Source organism: Equus asinus, chromosome 15 (assembly GCF_041296235.1).
Source record: "Equus asinus isolate D_3611 breed Donkey chromosome 15, EquAss-T2T_v2, whole genome shotgun sequence".
Taxonomy (NCBI): domain Eukaryota; kingdom Metazoa; phylum Chordata; class Mammalia; order Perissodactyla; family Equidae; genus Equus; species Equus asinus.
In genome coordinates, this window is record NC_091804.1 from 1,153,521 (window position 1) to 1,172,845 (window position 19,325).

General features: G+C 47.5%; 1 long non-coding RNA gene across 1 annotated transcript in view; it reads left to right on the plus strand.

The window, feature by feature from the left end:
* The first annotated feature begins 8,872 nt into the window (after positions 1 to 8,872).
* The window catches only part of LOC123277212 (uncharacterized), a 60,332-nt gene continuing 49,879 nt past the window's right edge, over positions 8,873 to 19,325 (plus strand). Inside the window, exons 1-2 of the long non-coding RNA XR_011494508.1 lie at positions 8,873 to 9,423; positions 9,604 to 9,653. This is a non-coding gene — a long non-coding RNA (uncharacterized lncRNA). The remainder of the gene's footprint in view (positions 9,424 to 9,603; positions 9,654 to 19,325) is intronic.

The window sequence follows — 19,325 nt, forward strand, 5'->3', positions numbered from 1 at the left end:
GCACCTGCTGAAGGAGAAAGAGAAAAAGGGGGGAAAAAAGGAAAGAAAAAGAAACAAAAAAGAAATAAAAAGAGCAAAAGAAAAAAGAAAAAGATGGTGCCCATGGGCTTTAGCAGGACACAGAAGATGGTGCCTACCTCAAAGGAAAAAAAATATGGAGCTCCCTGGTTTGAGCAGGGCAGAGGCAAACAGGAAGGCAGTGCCCTGCAGCCTCTGTCCGTGAAGTGTCCCCGGCAGGCCCTGCCCCAGACCAGCGCTCCAGAGTCAGCAAATGCGCGTCTCCAGATAGTCTGGGAGCTTTCCAAGGGCTGCTTCTGCGCTGGGCTTGGGGTGGGCAAGTCTGGACATGAGCCCTTTAGAGGCACTTTTCAGTTCACCACAGCCCTGTGGGTCTCGTAGGCGAGAACTCTGTTTGTCTTCAAAGCCAGATGTTTCGGGGACTCGTCTCCCAGGTGCCAGTCCTAAAAGTTGGGGTATCTGATGTCGGGCATGAACCCTTTGGTCCTCAGGGTGAATCTCTGGGTTTTGAGTTCCCTCCCAACTGTTGTGGATTGCTGGGCCAGGGGTGGGATTTATGGTGAGATTGTGTCTCAGCCTTTCTTACCTGTTTCAATGTGGTTTCCCTCTCATTTGTCTGATGTGAAGGGGTCACTCCACTAGTTTTTAGTTATTTTTTCAGAGGAAATTATTTCATATATAGCTGTAGATTTGTTGTGTCCACGGGAGAAGGTGAGTTCAGGATCTTCCTATGTTGCCATCTTGAACTAGAACCTCAGTGTTTTTCTTTTTAAATCATGAAAGCGTGTTGAATTTTGTTAAATGCTTTTTCTGTATCAATTGAGATGATTATTTGTTTTTTCCTTTCATTCTGTTAATGTGGTGTATTACATGGATTGACTTTTATATGTTGAACCATCCTTGCATTCTAGGAATAAATCCAACTTGGTCATGGGGTACACTCCTTTTAATATGCTGCAGAATTCAGTTTGCTAGTATTTTGTTGAGGATTTCTGCATAAATGTTCTTAAAGGATATTGGTCTGTAGTTTTTTTTTCTTGTCTTTGGTATCAAGGTAATTCTCCCTTCATAGAATGAGTTAGAGACTGTTTCTTCCGCTTCCACTTTTTGGAAAAATTTGAGGATTGGTGCTAGTTTTTTTTTTTTTTTAATGTTTGTTAGAATTCACTGGTGAAGCCATTAGGTCCAGGGCTTTTTTTTTTTTTTTTTTTTTTTTTTTTGGGAGATTTTTGATTAGTGATTCAATCTACTTACTAGTTATATGTCTATTCAGATTTTCTATTTCTTTGTGGTTTAAGCTTGGCAGGTTTTGTGTGTTTAGGAATTTATCCATTTCATGTGGGTTATCCAGTTTGTGGGCATACAATTGTTCATATTATCCTCTTATAATCCTTTTTATTTCTTTAGAATCGGTAGTAATGTCCCCATTTTCATTCTTAATTTTAGTACTTTGAGTCTTCTCTCTTTTTTTTTTAGTCCATCTAGCTAAAGGTTTATCCATTTTTTGGATCTTTTTGAAAAACAGCTACAATTTGGTTTCATTGATTTTCCTCATTTTTCTATTCTGTTTCATTTAACTCTGCTCTAATCTTCATTATTTCCTTCCTGCTGATGGCTTTGTTTTATTTTGTTCTACTTTTTCATATTCCTTATGTTGTAAAGATAGTGTTGATTTGAGATCTTTCTTTTTTTTTAGTGTATTTATAGCTATAAATTTCCACCTTAGCAGTGTTTTTATTGTGTCCCATAAGTTTTGATATGTGTGTTTTTGTTTTCATTCACCTCTAAGTATTTTCCAATTTCCTTTTTTATTTTTTCTTTGATCCATCAGTCATTAAAAGTGTGTTGTTTAATTTCCACAAATTTGTGAATTTTCTAGTTTTTCTTTTGCTATTGATTTCTAACTTCATCCTGCTATGGACTGAGAAGATACTTTGTATGATATCTATCTTTTTAAATCTATTGAGACTTAATTATCACCAAACATAAGGTCTATCCTGGAAAATGTTCCCTGTGTGCTTGAGAAGAATGTATATTCTGTTGTTGTTAGGTAGAGTGTTCTGTATATGTCTGTTCAATCTAGTTGGTATTGTGTTGTTCATGTCCTCTATTTCCTTGCTTATCTTCTGTCTGGTTATTCTATCCATTATTGAGAATGAGATAAAGAAATCTCCAACTATTATTGTAGAATGTCTATTTCTCCTTTCAATTCTGTCAATTTTTGCTTCACCCATATATATATATTTTTTGTTGAGAAAGACTAGCTAACCTCTGCTACCAACCTTCCTCTTTTTGTATGTGAGCTGCCACCATAGTGTGGCCAGTGACAGATTAGTGGTGTTGGTCCATGCCTGGGAACCGAACCCAGGCTGCCAAAGCAGCGCATGCCAAACTTAACCACTAGGACACTGGGGCTGGCCCTTTGATTCATATATTTTGATGGCCTGTTATTAGGTACATAAATGTTTTTGTTATATCTTCTTGCTATATCAAAACTTTTATTAATATATAACATCCTTTTTGACTTTTCGAAACTTTTTTAATTTAAGGTTTATTTTTTCTGATATTATATGTCCAACACTGCTCTCTTTTCATTACTATTTTCATGGAATATCATTTTCTATCCTTTCACTTTAAACTCTGTGTCTGGATCTAAAAGTGAGTCTCTTGTAGATAGCATATAGTTGTATCATATTTTAAAAAATTCTATTCTGTCAATCTCTGTCTTTTGATTGGAGAATTTCGTCCATTTACATTTAAAGTCATTACTATTTAAGAGAGACTTACTTCTGTCACTTTGTTATTTGTTTTCTATATGCCTTGTAGCTTTTTTATCCCTCATTTCCTGCATCACTGTCTTCTTTTGTGCTTTTTCGTAGTGAAACAAATTTCTTTTTATTTCCTTTAGTGTATATTCTTTAGCTATTTTCTTTGCGGTTATCATGGGGATTACATTTAATGTCCTGAAGTTATAACACTCTAATTTAAATTTATAACAGCTTAACTTCAAGAACACACAAAAACTCTCCTCCTTTAACATCTCCATCCCACTCCTTTCAGTTGTTGATGTCTCAAAATTACATCATTATGCATTGTGTGTCCAAAATATAAGATGATAATTTTTTAGTGGATTTGTTTTTAAAATTATGTAGAAAACGAAATGTTTTTGATTTTGGAGTTACAAGCCAAAGTTATAATAATATTAGTTTTTAGGCTAATAATTGTTTCTGTGTACAAAAAACCCCTAGGGTTATATACCACTGTTACAATAATACTAGCTTTTATAGTTGCCCATGTATTTACTTTTACTGAGATCTTTATTTCACCATAAGGCTTCAAGTTGTTGTCCAGTGTGCTTCCATTTTAACCTGCAGGGCTCTCTTTAGCATTTCTTGCAGAGTGGGTCTAGTGTTAACAAACTCCGTCAGCTCTTGTTTATTTGAGGATGTCTTAATTTCTTCCACACTTTTGAAGGACAGTTTTGCCAGATATAGCATTCTTGGATGACAATTTTTTTTCTTTCAGCACTTTGAGTATATCAGCCCACTGCCTTTTAGCCTCCAAAGTTTTTGATGAGGAATCTGCTGATAATCTCATTGAGGACTCCTTGATTGTGATGAGCCACTTCTCTCTCCCTGCTTTCAAAATTTTCTCTTTGTCTTTTGAAAATTTGATTATAATGTGTCTAGGTGTGGGTCTTTTTGATTCATCCTACTTGGAGTTTGTTGAGCTTCTTGGATGTCTTTCATCAAATTTGGAGTATTTTTGGCCATTAATTCTTCAAATATTCCCTCTGCCCCTTTCTCTCTCTCTTCTCCTTCTGGGACTCCCACAATGGGTGTGCTGGTCTGCTTGATGGTGTCCCACAGGTCCCTTAGGTTCTGTTCAATTTTCTTCTATCTTTTTTTTTCAAACTTAATGACTTCTATTCTCTGATTCTTTTTTTCTGCTAGCTCAAATCTGCCTTTGAATCTCTCTAGTTAATTTTTAATTTCAGTTATTGTACTTTTCAGCTCCAGAATTTCTTTTGGGTTTCTTTTTAGGTTTTCTATGTCTTATTGATATTTCCATTTTGTTCATACATTCTTTCCTTGACTTTGCCCATGTCTTCCTTTAAATCTTTGAGTATATTTAAGATAGTTGTCTTTGTCAAGTATATCTGCTATCAGTTCTTTTTCAGGGACAGTTTCTGTTAGTTTATTGTTTTTCCTTTGAATGAGCCATACTTTTGTTTCTTTGTATATCTTGTGAATTTTTGTTGGAAACTGGACTTTTGAATCTAATAATGTGCTAACTCTGGAAATCAGATTTTCTGTTCCTCAGAGTGTGCAGTTTTTTCATTTTTGTTTATTAGTTTTGTTTGTTGATTGCTTCAGGCTATCTTTGTGCTGTATTTCAGCCTGAGGTATAAACTTAAGGGCTTCTCATGTCTTGTCTGAGCCTTTACCTTCCCCTAGGCGTACACAGTGACTTTCTAACTTTCCCTGTATATGAAGTTGCTTTTGAGTGTCCTAGTCTTTAACGGCTCCCAAAAGGGGAAAAGGGAAAAGTGAAGGGAGAAAAAAGGGCATTCCCCCTTTAAATCCCCTTCAACTCACTTTAGCCAAAGGGGGAAGGGCTTGTAATAATGGGGAGGTGCAGGAACAATGGCTTCCTAGCTCTTTGTCTGCACCTCTGGGATAAGAAGCAGCAGTGATCAGAGCACCATCCCTGATCTTTGGAAGACAGGGTCCTTTTTGCCCACCCTGGCTCTCCAAAGTTGTGTGCAACTGCTTCAGGAGCACATGCACAGCTGCTGCTGTACTGAGAGCTGACATTGACTGAAATTAACCACAGTTTGCTGTCCAAGCTTTCCCCTGGAAGCATCAAGACTTCAGTAAACTCCAGAGTTCCAAAATAGTTAAATCATCCAGATTCTGCAAGCACAATTGTTGTCTAGGTGGGGACAGATTCCTGGTGCATCCTACTTAGCTGTCTTCTCAGAATGTTTGATTAGAGTTTTTAGCTTGTATGAAGAATTGACTTTTATCAAGTGCTTTTTCTGCATCTACTGATGATCTTGATATTTCTCCTTTTACCTATTATGTAGAAACTATATGCCACAGTTTCAAACCAACCTTGCATTTATGAGATAAACCCCACTTGATCACGCTATCAGTTTTTAAATACTACATTCAAGTTCCAAAATTTTGCACTGGATTTTGAATTTATGTTTGTGAGTGAGCTTGTCTTGTAAGCCATTTGGGTTTGGTGTCAAGGTTTTACCATTCTCCTGAATCAAGCTCTTCTTACATGCTCTGGGGAGGTTGTGTAATTGCAGAGATCTGTCACCTGACTGTAAAACCTTCTGGGCCTAGTGCTTTCTGTGTGGGAAGATTTTAATTTCTTATTCAATTTCTTTAATTGTTATGAGAAAATTTGGTCCATTATTCCTAAGCAAGCATTTCAAATTGAGTGTAACATACATTTGTAAAACGGCACAATTCGCATTACAACTTGATGCATTTTCACAGTGAACACAATTGTGAAATCATCATCTAGATCAGTCCCACTATAGCCTGTCATGTCTCCACCTATGTGTGGCTGTTTTATCAAATACTTGTCTGCACCTATTGAAATGGTCTTGTGTTTTTCCTTTATTCTGTTAATGTGGTGAAACATAACAGGTGATTTCCAAATAATAGGTCAAGCTTGCATTTCTGGAATAAACCCAACTTGGGCATTGTATTACCCTTTACTTTACATATATTGCTGGATTTTACTTGCTACTGTTTTCTTTAAGATATTTGCATCTATGTTTATGAGGAAGATTAGCCTCTAATTTTCCATTCTCAAAATGTCCTTTTTACATTTAGCAATCAAGATTATGATGGCCTCATAAAGCAAGTTGCTGCATTTGTGTGTCAGTTTGTTGCCTTCAACTGCAAGAAATTGAGCATTAGACTAATAGTGTCTTTACAAAACCCACATAATTATTTCACATTATAAAAAGTAAGGAGGGAGTTGGTGCCAGAGCTGATTCAGGGGCTCACCGTTGTCATCTGGGACCCAGGTCCTGTGCATCTTTCTTCTCTGCCATTCTCAACCTGTTGGCTTTTTTCCTTCAGGCTTCATGGTTGCAAGATGACTGCCCCAACTCCAGGCTTTGTTTTCCCATACTATCTCCCCACCTTATCACATGGAAAGGCAAGCAGCAAGTGGATCCTGGGAGGTGAGATAGACAGATCGATCTTGGCTTCTCTTTTCTTTTCAACATAGAGAAAAAATGTCTTCCTCCAAAGTGCACAGAAGATTTCTCATAATGACTCGTTGGTCAGAACTGGGTCATATGCCCATACATGAACGAAACACTACCTAAAGAATTGGGCTCCTAAGTCTGGCTTGGACCATTCCTGACCCGCCCCTGCCCTCCCTGCCCCAATTTAAGGTTGGGTCCCTGCTGTCTAAACACCAATGAGATCCAGGTCAGGAAAAGGAGAAACATATGGCATCTAACTTTGTTTGCCACACTTGAGTCTCAGAAACTTTGGGGGCTGGTAACTGTCCATAGGAGAGCACTGACCCTATTCAAGCCCCTGTTGTGCCTATAAACTGGGCTCCTGAAAATTACTTGAGTTCTCAGAAGTGAAGGTGGGTAATCCTATTTAATAATGTTAGTAGTATGGAAGTTAGGCCTATTCTGTATAGAAACAAGTGACTGAGGACTCTGCCTCTACCCTGAACCACACTGACAAACAAGATTTTTCTTTCAGAATGTCCCAAACCTCTTAATCATGGGTCTTGGATTGAGTTCACATTTGGTGTTAAATCTTTAAAAGGGTCAGCTCTATTTTTCACATATTTGTTAGCAAGGCTTATCTGGGAAGTTGGAAACCACGAGTAAGCACATTTCCATGAAGACTTGTCAACAAAGAGAGCACAATTGAATTCCAACCTGATGCGTGGAGCTGGTGGCCATCTCCTGTAAAGAAGGGCCCTGGTCAGTCTCCAGAGCTTTCCTCTTTTCACTTTTGTGTTGGCTTTTAATGGAAGCCAGGCAATTTGATGCACAGAGTCCAAGAAACAGAAAGTTCCAGCAGAAAAAAATTGTTTGGTGAGAGGCAATTTCAAGAGCTCTGGCTCAGTTCTTCAAAGGGTGGCAGGAAGGGGGCAAACTGCTCCGTTCTAGGAGCCAGACGACCTGCATTTAATTCTCAGCCCCATCACACACGACTTATGTGATCTTGGGCACCTCTGAGCCTCACCCTCCTCAGCTGTGAGATGGAAGCATGACACCCAGAATGCCCATCTCCAGTGAGGTGATGACCACTAAGTCTGCCAGCTGTTGCTGCACGACCAATGGCTCCAAAGCTCAATTGCATCTGCGGGCTGGGAGCTGGCCAACGGAGGCCAGGGTGGTTCTGCTCCACACATCTCCATCCTCCAGCAGGCTGGCCTGGGCATGTTCTCATGGCCTTGGCAGCAGCACAAGAGGGTGAATGGAAAGACACAAGGCCTCTTGGGGCCTCAGCTTGGAGTTGGCACAATATCACTTCTGTCTTATTCTATTGGCTACACCCAGAGGCAAAGGCAGGGAAATACCCCCTGCCTCTGTAGTGGGGGAACCGCAAAATTGCACAGCCGATCATGGATGTCTAATCCTGCCGCTGGGAGGGAGGCAGCGTGGTGGATGGATTGCTGCTCCAATGACAAAAGTGCTAGTCAATGGAGGAGAGGAACAGTCCTGTTTTATATACAAGGTGAGAAGAATGTTAATAAATATCGTTGAGCTTTATGTCCTAGGAGCTCTGTATTCCAGTCACTCTTTCTGTGCTGCTCATCACTTTATTTGAAGGTGTTTGACACCAATGGCGATCACTAATGGAGTCAGGGAGAGGGTACACATGGGAGGCAACATAGCTTGGTGGTTGAAGGTGCTGGCTTCAGAGCCAGAGCAGCTTCATTTCAGCATCCTGGCCTTGCTGCAACTACTCTGCATGACTTCAGGAGTGTCAATCTCTCCAAGGCTCAGTTTTGCCAGGCTGACCTGAGAGAGATCCAGCACGTAGAACTAATCTAATAAATGGTTATTGTTACTGTTGTTTCCGTGAGGTCTATCCAGATAGCCCCAGGGCCCACAGTGGGCATAAGCCCCAGGCTTAGTGAATTTTGTTGGTTGTTCTATTCAAGCTGGGCATGCCCAGCACCTTGGTTGACTCCAGTTATGTGGAGTCACATGTCAAAAACTGTTCTAAGGTTTTGTCACTGACATGTTTTCTGTCTCAATTTGTATTACCCCCAAGCTCCAGGGCCCATGGCTGTGGGACGGGGCAAAGCCCTGGACACCAACATGCTTGTCCATAAAAACATGCTGTCGATGGAGGAATGGAGAGCAGATCAGCGGCTGCCAGGGGCTGGGGTGGGGTGGGCTGACCCCTAAGGGGCAGCATGAGGCAGTTCTTTGGAGTGATGAGACCGTTCTGAATCTTGATTGTGGTGGTGGTTCCATGACTGTGTATGGTTGTCAAAATTCATAGAATTGTAACCCAGAACAACGACTTTTACTGTATGTTAGTTTAAAACAGAAATTAAAGGATGAACAATGTGCTGTTGAGAGGCAGTTGAGCACAGGGCAAGAGTGCCCTCTGGAGGCAGACTGCCTGTGTTCAAGTCCAGGCTGGCCCAGGTCCCAGCTGGGGGACCTGGGCAACCGCTGTGTGCCTTGGCTTCCTTTTCTGTAAAAGGAAGGTGACGGGCCCTGCTGCCTGGAGTTGGAAAGAGATTAAATGGGTTTGGCCATTCAAGGCTTGTGGGCAGGTCAGTGCCCAGAAAGTGCCTTGTAAGGGATTGTTATCATCACGGGCATCTCCATACCCCGAGGGAGTGTGGTCTCGAGGTGGGGGAAGGAGGGGCAGACGGGGTGGAGGTTTCTGGCCCCTGTGGAGTGCTCTGCTGTCAGGCGGCTTTCTGTGTTCATGTCACACTGTAGTGCCAAGACCACTTTTGGGTGGGATGCTCTGTGTCTCCCCTGGTATCTCTCGTGTCCTGGACACATCCTGGACACGTGGCCTGAGCAGGGAACAGGGCTGGGCTGGTGGGTCCCTCCTGCGTCCAGTGGGCAGCAGGAGGCTGCTGATGGCTGCCACCCTGCCCCCCAGCCTCAGAGGCCTCAACCCCTGGTTAGGCAGGGCTGTTGCTGGGGGTTTTTCTGGTGTAACCCGGTTTGCTGGTCAGTGGTCACAAGGGAGGTGAGAGTGGTCACCTGGACTTGAAAACCCTCACTCTGCTTTCTGTCATGCAGCTGCTGTGCCGTCCGAGGGCTTATCTTATAGGAAGAGAAAACACAACCTCCGTGGCCTGATGGAAACTGGTCCTTAGGTGTTTTCCTGGTTAAGGGGCAGGAGACCGGATCTCCCGCCTGTTTGGGTATGTCTGAGGTGTTCTTTCTGGGTGACTCCTCTCAAATCCACCCTCAGCCCTGTGGTTCAGCCGCACCCTCTCTGGGTCCTTCTAGGCACACTCGCCCTGTCTGCTCCTATTTTGGGATGCAGGTCCCACCGTCTGTTTCATCCACCCATGCGTTTCCATCTGCTTTCTGTCTTCCAGAAATTGAAAGCAGCCAGCTCGCTGATGGCCTGCCTCTGATTCTTTTTGTGGTAAGAGGTTTCTTCCCTCTTAAATTCATTTGCTGACTTGGGAAGGAGGAGAGATTCGTGTGTGTGGTGAGCCTTGGACCAGAGGGGTCTCTGCTGAGAAGGCAAATGTACGTGGGGGGGCGGGGCACTGGGCAGTTTTTACATCCTAGCGTGAGTGACTCTGATCAGAGTGGTTTTGAAAAGGCGTTTTGGAGCTTGGAGAGCTGGAGAGGGCCAGCCGTGTCTGACCGGAATGCAGGAGGCAGTGTGAGGCAATGGGGCCTGGGCCGGGCCGGGCCCGGGAAGGGTGGCCAGGAGGTGGAGTGGCACTCAGGGCAGGAGCACTTGAGGACAGGCCCATGGAAGGCTGGCGTGGGGCTCCTGGGGCGGCATCCAGAGTGTTCTGGGCGAGCCCTTGTCCAGACATCAGGGCATTCTCTTTTTCTCCTTACCAGGCCCCCAGCTGATGCAATTGACCAATTTTATCGAACAGAAAAGTAAAGAATTTAGAACTCTAATAGGCAAACATCAGCCCAAAATGTTTTCACCCAAGCCCTTTATTCAAGAAACAAAAGAGGAGCCAACCCTGATGGCCTAGTGGTTAAAGTTTGCCACTCTCGCTGTTTTGGTGGCCTGAGCTCAGTTCCCAGTTGCAGAACCACATCACTCGTCTGTCAGTAGCCATGCTGTGGTGGCAGCTCACACAGAAGAACTAAAAGTGGGGCCGGCCTGGTGGTGCAGCAGTTAAGCTTGCACCTTCTGCTTTGGCGGCCTGGGGTTCACTGGTTCAGATCCCGGGTGCAGACATGGCACCACTTGGCAGGCCATGCTGTGGTAGGCATCCCACATATAAAGTAGAGGAAGATGGGCAAGGATGTTAGCTCAGGGCCAGTCTTCCTCAGTAAAAAGAGGAGGATTGGCAGCAGATGTTAGCTCAGGGCTGATCTTCCTCAAAAAAATAAAATAAAATAAAATAAATTAAAAAAAGAAGAACCAGAAGGACTTACAACTAGAATATACAGCTATGCACTGGGGCTTTGGAGGGAAAAAGAGAGGAAGATTGGCAACAGATATTAGCTCAGGGTGAATCTTCCCCGGCAAAAAAACCCAAAAGGGGACAGTCAGATGGTCCGCCTGCTAGATTCTCACTGTGAAGTCCTTCATGAAGCCATGGGTGAAGCTCTGGGATCCAGATAAGGTCTTCCGTGCTCCCCTGGGCAGGGGCGGGGGCAGATGCCAGTGAGTGGGGACGGAGGACTGTCTGGGCCGTGCTGGGCTGGGCAGTCGTGTGCCCTGCCCCTGTTTGATAATGCTCTCCTGGGACCTTGGCGTGCACCAGGCTGCTGTTATCCCGAGCAGCGAGCAGAGTTGCTGGAGCCCTGGGTGGGAGCGAGGGGCACGCGGAGTGGGGTGAGGTGACGCAGGCACACTCATGTGGCAGGGTCCCCAGACAGGCCATGGGCAGAGTCTGAGGTGGTCCCCAATGCTGTGGGTACCAGCAGGTTGTTGCCTTTTTCCCTTTAGATTATTACACTTTTTCTGACTTCTTTTTTAAATAAAATGATTGGCGGCTGTGGCTCCAACTATGATGTTTCCTTTCTCTTTCAAAACACTAACCATCAGGCTTCCTCACGCCCAACGGAGATCTTCCAGCGGAGGAAGCATGCTCACATCACAGGGCAGAGTGAAGTGTGGCAGGGACACAGCCACACGCCCTCCTGCTGTCCTCTGGGGGATGTGCTTACAGGCCCATCCCTCCCCTGGGACAGGTGCTGTCACGTGGTGGGGCAGGGAGAGCTCCTGCCCAGGTGCTCGGCCGCCCACAGCTCAGGCCTCTGTGCTGTGAACGGACACGCGGGTGCCCCAGGCCAAGCCAGACCTCGGTCTGCTGTGTCAGGAGGTAACTCAGGGCTCTCCGCCTGCCTGGCTGAGCATCCTTCCTCCTCAGCCCCCTCGGCTGACTGCTGGCGGGGGACCAGCCCGCCCCGAGGCCTCAGCCCCGGCGCCATGCTTTCAGCCAGATACTTCCTTCAGCCCCGCGGTTCGGGCTGTCAGTTGTGGTTGCTGCAGCCCGGGGGCCGTGGTCTTCCTGTAGCCCTGCAGGTTGCAGTCACCATTTTCCTGTCTGCTCCACTCTGACGCTCGCTGCACAAGCCTCCGCCGGGCTTTCTTGGGCTCTGTGTGCCCCAGGGAGCCTTAGTTTTATTTCGTCCATCACGTGCTGTCAGGGGACAGGAGAGGCTGCTCTGTGGCCTGGCTGCTCCTGCGTGGGCCCGGCCATCACCCGCAGACGCTGTGGTTGCCTCCTGCCCTGGAGATTTCTGCATATAGCCGCTGGCTGCAGCAGCCCCGTGGTGCTCGTCCATGCTGGGTGGCTGCCAGTTCCCCCACTTTATGTCCAGGAAGGTGGTGGTTGGCGGTTTCTCTGCTTTGTTCCTTGTCCAAGGTGGGCCAGGCACAGGCTTCAGCCGCACTGGCTGACCCCGTCCTCTTCTCCACGCTGGCTCACATCCTGATGCCCCCACAGCACTGAGACAACATGTACTTGTACTCCAGTGCCCTGGACCCCACCTGGCTACGCACTAGCTCTGACGAGAGAGGGGCAGGAGTGGAGATGGAGAGCCAGGCTCCTTCTCACATGGGGACCTGGGGCCAAACTGCAGGACCCTTCCTCTGCCTATAAGGGCGGCCAGGCCACTGGCAGGACATCTCCTCTTCCCAGTCCGAATGGCTGGGGGCTTGTTGCCAACACCCCTAGGGTGCACTTCCAGACAGGAGTCAAGTTCATGACCACCACCCTCCCACGGGGGCTCCCCGGGCCACACTGCGGCCTAGGCACCAGCCTTCAATAACATGGAGTCACCCCCCCATTCCAGGAAGGACTGCCTCTACTGGTCCTTAGATGGCCTTGACCCTGATGGCTGTGCCCTGCTCGGGGGACGTGTGGTGTAAGTGGGCAATGGGTGACAAAAGTGCCTTTGTCTCCAGGGCCACCATGGGAATGCGTGTGTGGGGCTTTACAAGTACTCTAAGCATGGTGGGTTTCTCTGGGGCTCAGCTCTCTGTTCTAAGAATCAAAGAGACCTGCTAAGCCCGGGGGACTGAGGGGTTGCCAGGAGGACCTTGTCTGATCTCACTCCTGAGGTCGCTGGAACATCCCCCAGATGCTGCTCTCAGTGAAGCAAGGGCTTCTGGTGAATTTTCCTCCTACTGCCCTCATTTATGGTGCCGCAGAAACATTCCCAGCCAAGAACCGCCTGCCCTGCTCTTTCTCCAAACTCTGGGTAGGAATGTGACCAGGCACCCTCCAAGAAATGTTTCCAAACCTCTCTGTGTCTTCTCCCTCTTCTTCTTCTTCTTCCTTTTTTTTTTTTGAGAAAGATTAGCCCTGAGCTAACTACTGCCAATCCTCCTCTTTTTGCTGAGGAAGACTGGCCCTGAGCTAACATCCATGCCCATCTTCCTTGACTTTATATGTGGGACGCCTACCACAGCACGGCTTGCCAAGTGGTGCCATGTCCACACCTGGGATCTGAAACCGGCAAACCCCAGACTGCCGAGAAGCGGAACGTGCGAACTTAACTGCTGTGCCACCGGGCCAGCCCCCTCCCCATTCCTCTTCTGTGACCCCTTTTCCCCCTCCTCCACATGACATGAGCCTCCGAGGCTTGGCAGGGAGAGCAAAGCCAGTGGAGTCAGGAGTCATCGACCACCCCCTCATCTTCCTGCCCTCTCCACACCAGCCACACTTCTCCCTGGGGCAGTGGGCACGAGTGAGGGGCAGTTGGCCGGCTGGGCCTCCAGGAGAGCCAGGGGAGATGGGCCAGGAAAGAGCAGCTCTGGGGAATGTATGTGGCCGTAGGGTCTGGGTTTGGCAGGTAGCTCAGCGCAGCGCATGGCGAGTGGGGCCCAGGGAGGTGCGGCTCCTCCCTACCAGGGAAGTACCGGCTAGAATTTAGGGGGAGGTCGTCTGAAGGGGTCAGAGGGCGTGAGAGCCTGGACTGAGGATGCACTGGCTGGCTGGACAGTCCTTCCTTCTCCCTCTGGGCTCCTGAGGCGTCATGCACACAGGCTGGAGAAGGCCGGTGTCTCGACATTGCTCATCTGATGCCACAGTCTGTTCCTAAAATGAGAATTCCAGTCTGAGAGCACCAAGCAGGAGCCTGCTCCCAATGCTTTGGATGGGGAAAATTATAACGCATTTCTCGTGGACCCAAACCTCCAAACATGTCTCTAAAATGTATCTAAATCACCATAAAATGCTTATTCATAAGTGATAACCCCAAATAAGGCCCCCACAGGTAGCTGAAACACTGTATCATGCTTCCTCACGAGGGATTACCTACGATGCTAGGATGTCATAGGCTTAGCACATCCCTTCTTGGTCACCAGCTGCAGTGGCTTTATCACGGCAGGAGGTAACCCTGCTGCCCTTGCAGCCCTCAGCATCCTTGGAACCCTTGGAGCCAGCACCATCTGAGAGCAAATCTTCATCATGGCTGCAGTGACTACTGCTGTGTGAAAAATTACCCCAAAGCTGAGTGGCTTAACACAACCATTTTGTTACACTTCTCACAGCTTCTGAGACACAGCATTTGGGCAGGGCATGGGGAGCCAGCTGGACTTTGCTCCATGATGTCATGGCCTCAGTTGGGAGACCCCAAGTCTGGCAGCTGGGGTCCTCAGGAGGCTTCTTCATCCACATGTATGGATCCTGGGCTGGGATGGCTCACAGGCCAGGCTCACTGGGGCATCCGCCAGAATGCCTCCACAGGACTCCCTGTGGCAGGTATTCCTCACAGCATGGTGGCTTAGGGCTTCAAGAGGGAGTGCCAGCGAGCAAGGTGGGGGCTGCATTGCCCTTTAGGACTCAGGCTTGGAAGTCACTGGCATTGCTTCTGTCTGTCGGTCGAAGCAGTCACAAGACCCAGTACTATGCTGGTGTTTTCACTTAACACTTCTGACACCAAATGTGTCTGGGACTTTTACCCACAACAACCAATTCTTTGATACCAACTGAGTGCAATTCAATTCTGACACTAACTACCTACCAGGCCTCCGGTACTTCTGACCAACTTGGCTACAAAGCAGGGGTTCCCATAACCCCCTCCTTAGGTTCGATAATTTGCTAGAATGGCTCACAGAACTAAGGAAGACAGTTTACTTAATATTACTGGTTTATTATGAAGGATACAACTCAGGAATAGCCAAGTGGAAGAGGTGAACGGGCCAGGGCACGGGGGAAACGGTGCGCAGAGCTCCCAGGCCCTCTCTGGGCGGCCACCTCCCAGCACTTCCACGTGTTCACAACCTGGAAGCCCTCTGAGCCCCACCGTTTAGAGTTCTATGGCGGTTCCATCACGCAGGCATGATTAATTAAATCATTGGCCATTGGTGATCGACACAATCTGCAGCCCCTCTCCCCTCCCAGGAGGTTGGGAGGTGGGGCTGAAAGTTCCAACCCTCTAATCATGCCTTGGTCTTTTTGGTGACCAGCCTTCATCCTGAAGTTATCTAGGGGCCCCCAGCCACCAGTCATTCATTAGCATACAAAAGACACTCATCACTCTGGAGATTCTCAGAAGCTCTTGTGTCAGGATCCAGGACTAAGACCAACTCTTATAACAAAAGATGCACCTATCCCCACCATCACTCAGGAAATCCCAAGGGTTTTAGGAGCTCTGTGCCAGGAACTGAGGGCAGAGACCAAATATATCTTTCTTATTATATCACAACATCACGCCCAGGTTCAGAAAGGAGGGACACGGATGCCACCTCCCGGTGGGAGGAGTGTCAGGGCCACAGCATGCGGGTGGGAGATGTGGTGCAGCTATCTTCAGAAGATACAAGCTGCCGCCCTGGCTGCTGGTGCTCTGTTCAAAACACAGTGATTCGGGCATTCTACCAATTGTATTTGGAAAGTGAAAACTTTTTGGTACTCTATTGTGTTAAAAATTGTGTACTGAATTTTTGGGATGTAAAAATAAAATTTTATTGTGTAAATATCAGCTGACCCTCACTCAGATGGCTATGATAAAAAAAAAGACAATAACGCGTGTTGGTGAAGATATGGAGAAATCAGAGTCCTCACATACTGGTGGGGACCCAACATAGTGCAGCCGCTTTAGAAAACAGTTTGATGGTTCCTCAAAAGTTAAACACAGAAGTTACCCAGTTATGCAGCAATCCCCTCTCTGAGGTGTATACCTAAGAGAATTGAAAATACACGGTCACACAAAAATTTGTACACAAATGTCCATAGCAGCATTGTTCATAATATCCAAAAGGTGCAGACAATCCAGAGTCCACCAATGGATGAATGGATAAACAAAATGCGGTCTATCCATACAACAGAGTATTATTCAGCCATAAAAAGGAGCGAAGTACTGATTCACGCTGCAACATGGATGAATCTTGGAAACCTTTGCTAGGTGAAATAATGTTACAGGACCAGGTTTGTTTTTGCCCGCCGCCCAGAAAGCCAAACACCGAGAAGACAAGTTTGCAGCAGAGAGAGGGTTTACTCACAAGGCAGCCACGTGAAGAAGTGAGAGTATGAGTCTCAAATTCGCTTCTCAGAAAATAGGGACTCAGGGATATTCATGGGATGGGGGGGCAAGGTGGTCTGAATGTGGAGAGAGAGGTGATTGGAGGTGAGGAGAGGTGAGGTCATTGATGATCTGCGCAAGCGTAGTCAGACTCCATGCTTCTTCATAGGACCCATGTTCACACAATGGCAGCGTTAACATGATCTGAGGGTGGAGTTTTTAGCCTCTTGACGTCAAAAGGTCACCTATTAGACATCTGTGCGGGCCCAGTTGATGGGTTGGTGGTCTCAAGTGGCCTGAAGTGGACAAGGGGTTCTAATTCCTGAAAAATAGCTCACACACCCATTACCATGGTGACCCAGGGTCCAGGGAGGTGTTATCTGTAGGAGCCTAGTGGGAGTCAGACAGCCTATTGCCGAAGCAGCCATTTAACAATGGGTGGGTTAAACAGCTAAAAGCTATAATCAGTAATTGCAAAAAACTACTTTAGTACCTAGATACTTAATCATCAACGGCTGTTTCCTGGTTTCAATAAGCCGGACACAAAAGCCCACATATTGTGATTCCTTGAATATGCAAATCCATAGTAGACACAAAAGTAGATTACCAATTTCCAGGATCAAGGGGGGCGGAAATGGAGAGTGACTGCTAATGGGTATAGAATTTGTTTTGTGATGGTGAAAATGTTCTGGAATTAGTTGCACAACATTGTGAATACACTAAAACCCACTGAGTTGTTTTAACAGTGCGAATTTCATGGTATGTGAATTACAGCTCAATAAAAAATTGTTTCAAAAAATATTTTTAAAAAGCAGCTGAGTGATGTCTGTTGTATGAACTGGTCGTTAGAGTCAGGAGCCTGTCTACTGGGAGAGGCCCTGCAGGCGTTGCTGCAGACAAGGCGTGCCCCACCCTCGGCCAGGCCTCTGCAGGGGATGAGTGGGAGATGCAGCTCACAGTGGCCACCCAAGCCAACCTTCTACCTCAGGCCAAATAGGAATCTTGGGACCAGTTTGCTCAGCCAAGCCTAGCAGGTAGCATGGGCAAGAGGATGAGATGAACAGGAAGCAGACGCTAAAGCGCTGGGCCCTTCAAGGATGGCAATTTTGAGGGTGTGGTGAACCTGCCCACCAGTGATGGGTCCTAGGGAGCGCTTGGCCTGGCCAATGAGATCCTCTGCATGGGAACGTGAGGGCCGCTGGGCGCTGGGTGGAACGAGGTGGGTGTAGTGGGAGAGGAAGCCTGGGGTCAGGTGAGAGTCATGTCAGGCAGGGATGAACAAAGCTGTTCCAGGGACTCAGTCTGGCCACAGTCACTCTCCCCTGGGGGGACAAAGTTGGCGAATTCTAGGGGTGGGTGTCAGCACCCCAGAGGGTGGCCTGAAGTTGAGGACAGAGCTTCCACCCAAAGGAGGGTGGAAAGGCTGGGCAGGGGACGAGGACGGAGCTCAGAAGGGACTGGCTGCCACAGTGGGGGAGGGAGTGAGGGGTGCTGCAAATTTGGGGGCATGCTGTGTGGTAGTCCATAACGCTGGGGTCCCCAGTGATCCAAGCCTGCTGGTATATGCAGCCCGAGTAGTCCCCTGCCCTGTGACTTGCTTTAACCAATATAATGCAGAGGAAATGACACTCCCAGGCCTAAACTACTAAGAGGCCTGACTGCTTCTGCTTTTGGGCTCTGGGGAGCCCTGAAACTAGTGGAAAGACTGAGGTCCAGCTATCTCAGCATCCAGCTGAGCCCAGCTTCCAACTAACCTTTTGGCTGAATGCAGCCACACGTGTGCCCACTGGTGAGACCAGCAGGAACGCTCAGCTCGACTTAGCATTGCTCTACGTCACTGACTTTTACGCTTGCTGAAACTGCCCGCTGCAGGCCTGTGTCCTCTGCCTCCAGGTGGATGGGCCAGGCCCTGTGTGAGCTCCTGCAATGCCCTCCTGTCCTTCTGAGCCCGTCTTTCCCAACTCCAGGTGGCTTCCCCACACACGTGCTCAGCCTGTCTCACCTGAGGCCTGGGGCCACTGCAGGTCTCCGAGCGCATCGTCGTCTGCTCTGCGCTCTCCTCGCTGAACTCCGAGCTGCCGTGTGCGGGGAGACCCCTGGACTCTGCGGGCGCCCCCTGCACCGCGGCCCAATGCCGTCTCCTGGCCGTGAGCGCTTTTCCCATCTCAGCCATCCTGTCTTCTGCTGCCTGATGCCCAAGTCTTGCAAATAGTTATGTTACAGGCTCTTAACATCAGCCCTGATAGCAGTTCCCCACATTGAACCCAGCGTTTAGGGGGTTAAAACTAAAACCCACCACCCCCTTTCCTGCTTCTCTAGCTCCACTCACATGTAAATAACTGTTTCTTTAAACTTGGACTCTTTGAGCTTTACAACTAAATGGGAGTTACAAATTGTTAAAAGCCCAGGTGGCCTGGAGTTGGAGGCACACTAAAGTTTAGCTAATCATGTGTCCTTGAGTTTGCCAGGAAAGCCGCTGTCTCAAGAGTATCAAGGAGCGGAGGCTTCCCACACCTCAACTCCTCGACTCCCTCCCGGCGGCGCTCGAACCCGCCTCAAACAAGAAGACTAGACAACGACAACGGCTTAGGACGCCCACCTGCCATCCTCCTATCTCACCCTCCCCCCGCCTTGCTGCAAGCAGCCTCTCAAGGCCAAACGCAGGCTGGAGGGAAAGCACAGAGCTGCACAAGCTACATGTTCCCCCCTCCCCTACCCAAAACCCCCAATAAAAATCCCTGTCCATTCCTCATTGGGGAGCTAACAATTTTTGAGGCATGAGCCCTTGCTTTGCTCCCTGTGCCTGGCATAGAAAAAACCTTTCCTCTTCCACTCAAGACTCTGTTCTCGTTATTTGGATTGGCGTCGGGTTCAGAGACCGAACTTTCCGTTACAGTTACTGCACATATTTTGTCCTGTGTTTTGGCTGTTTCAGGTATGGGTGGGCGGGGGTAGAAATCTGAGCCCTGTTGCTCTGACTTGCCCAGAGGTGTTAAACATGCTTCTCTCTGGTTCCCAGTGAGTGCGAGCATCTCCGTGATTTGCTAACCTGAAGCTTCCCATTGTGTGAAGTGCCTGCCCTTCTTCCTATGATGTTTCGGGTCCTTTTTCTTATTTATTTGTAGGAGTTCTTTGCACAGTTTCG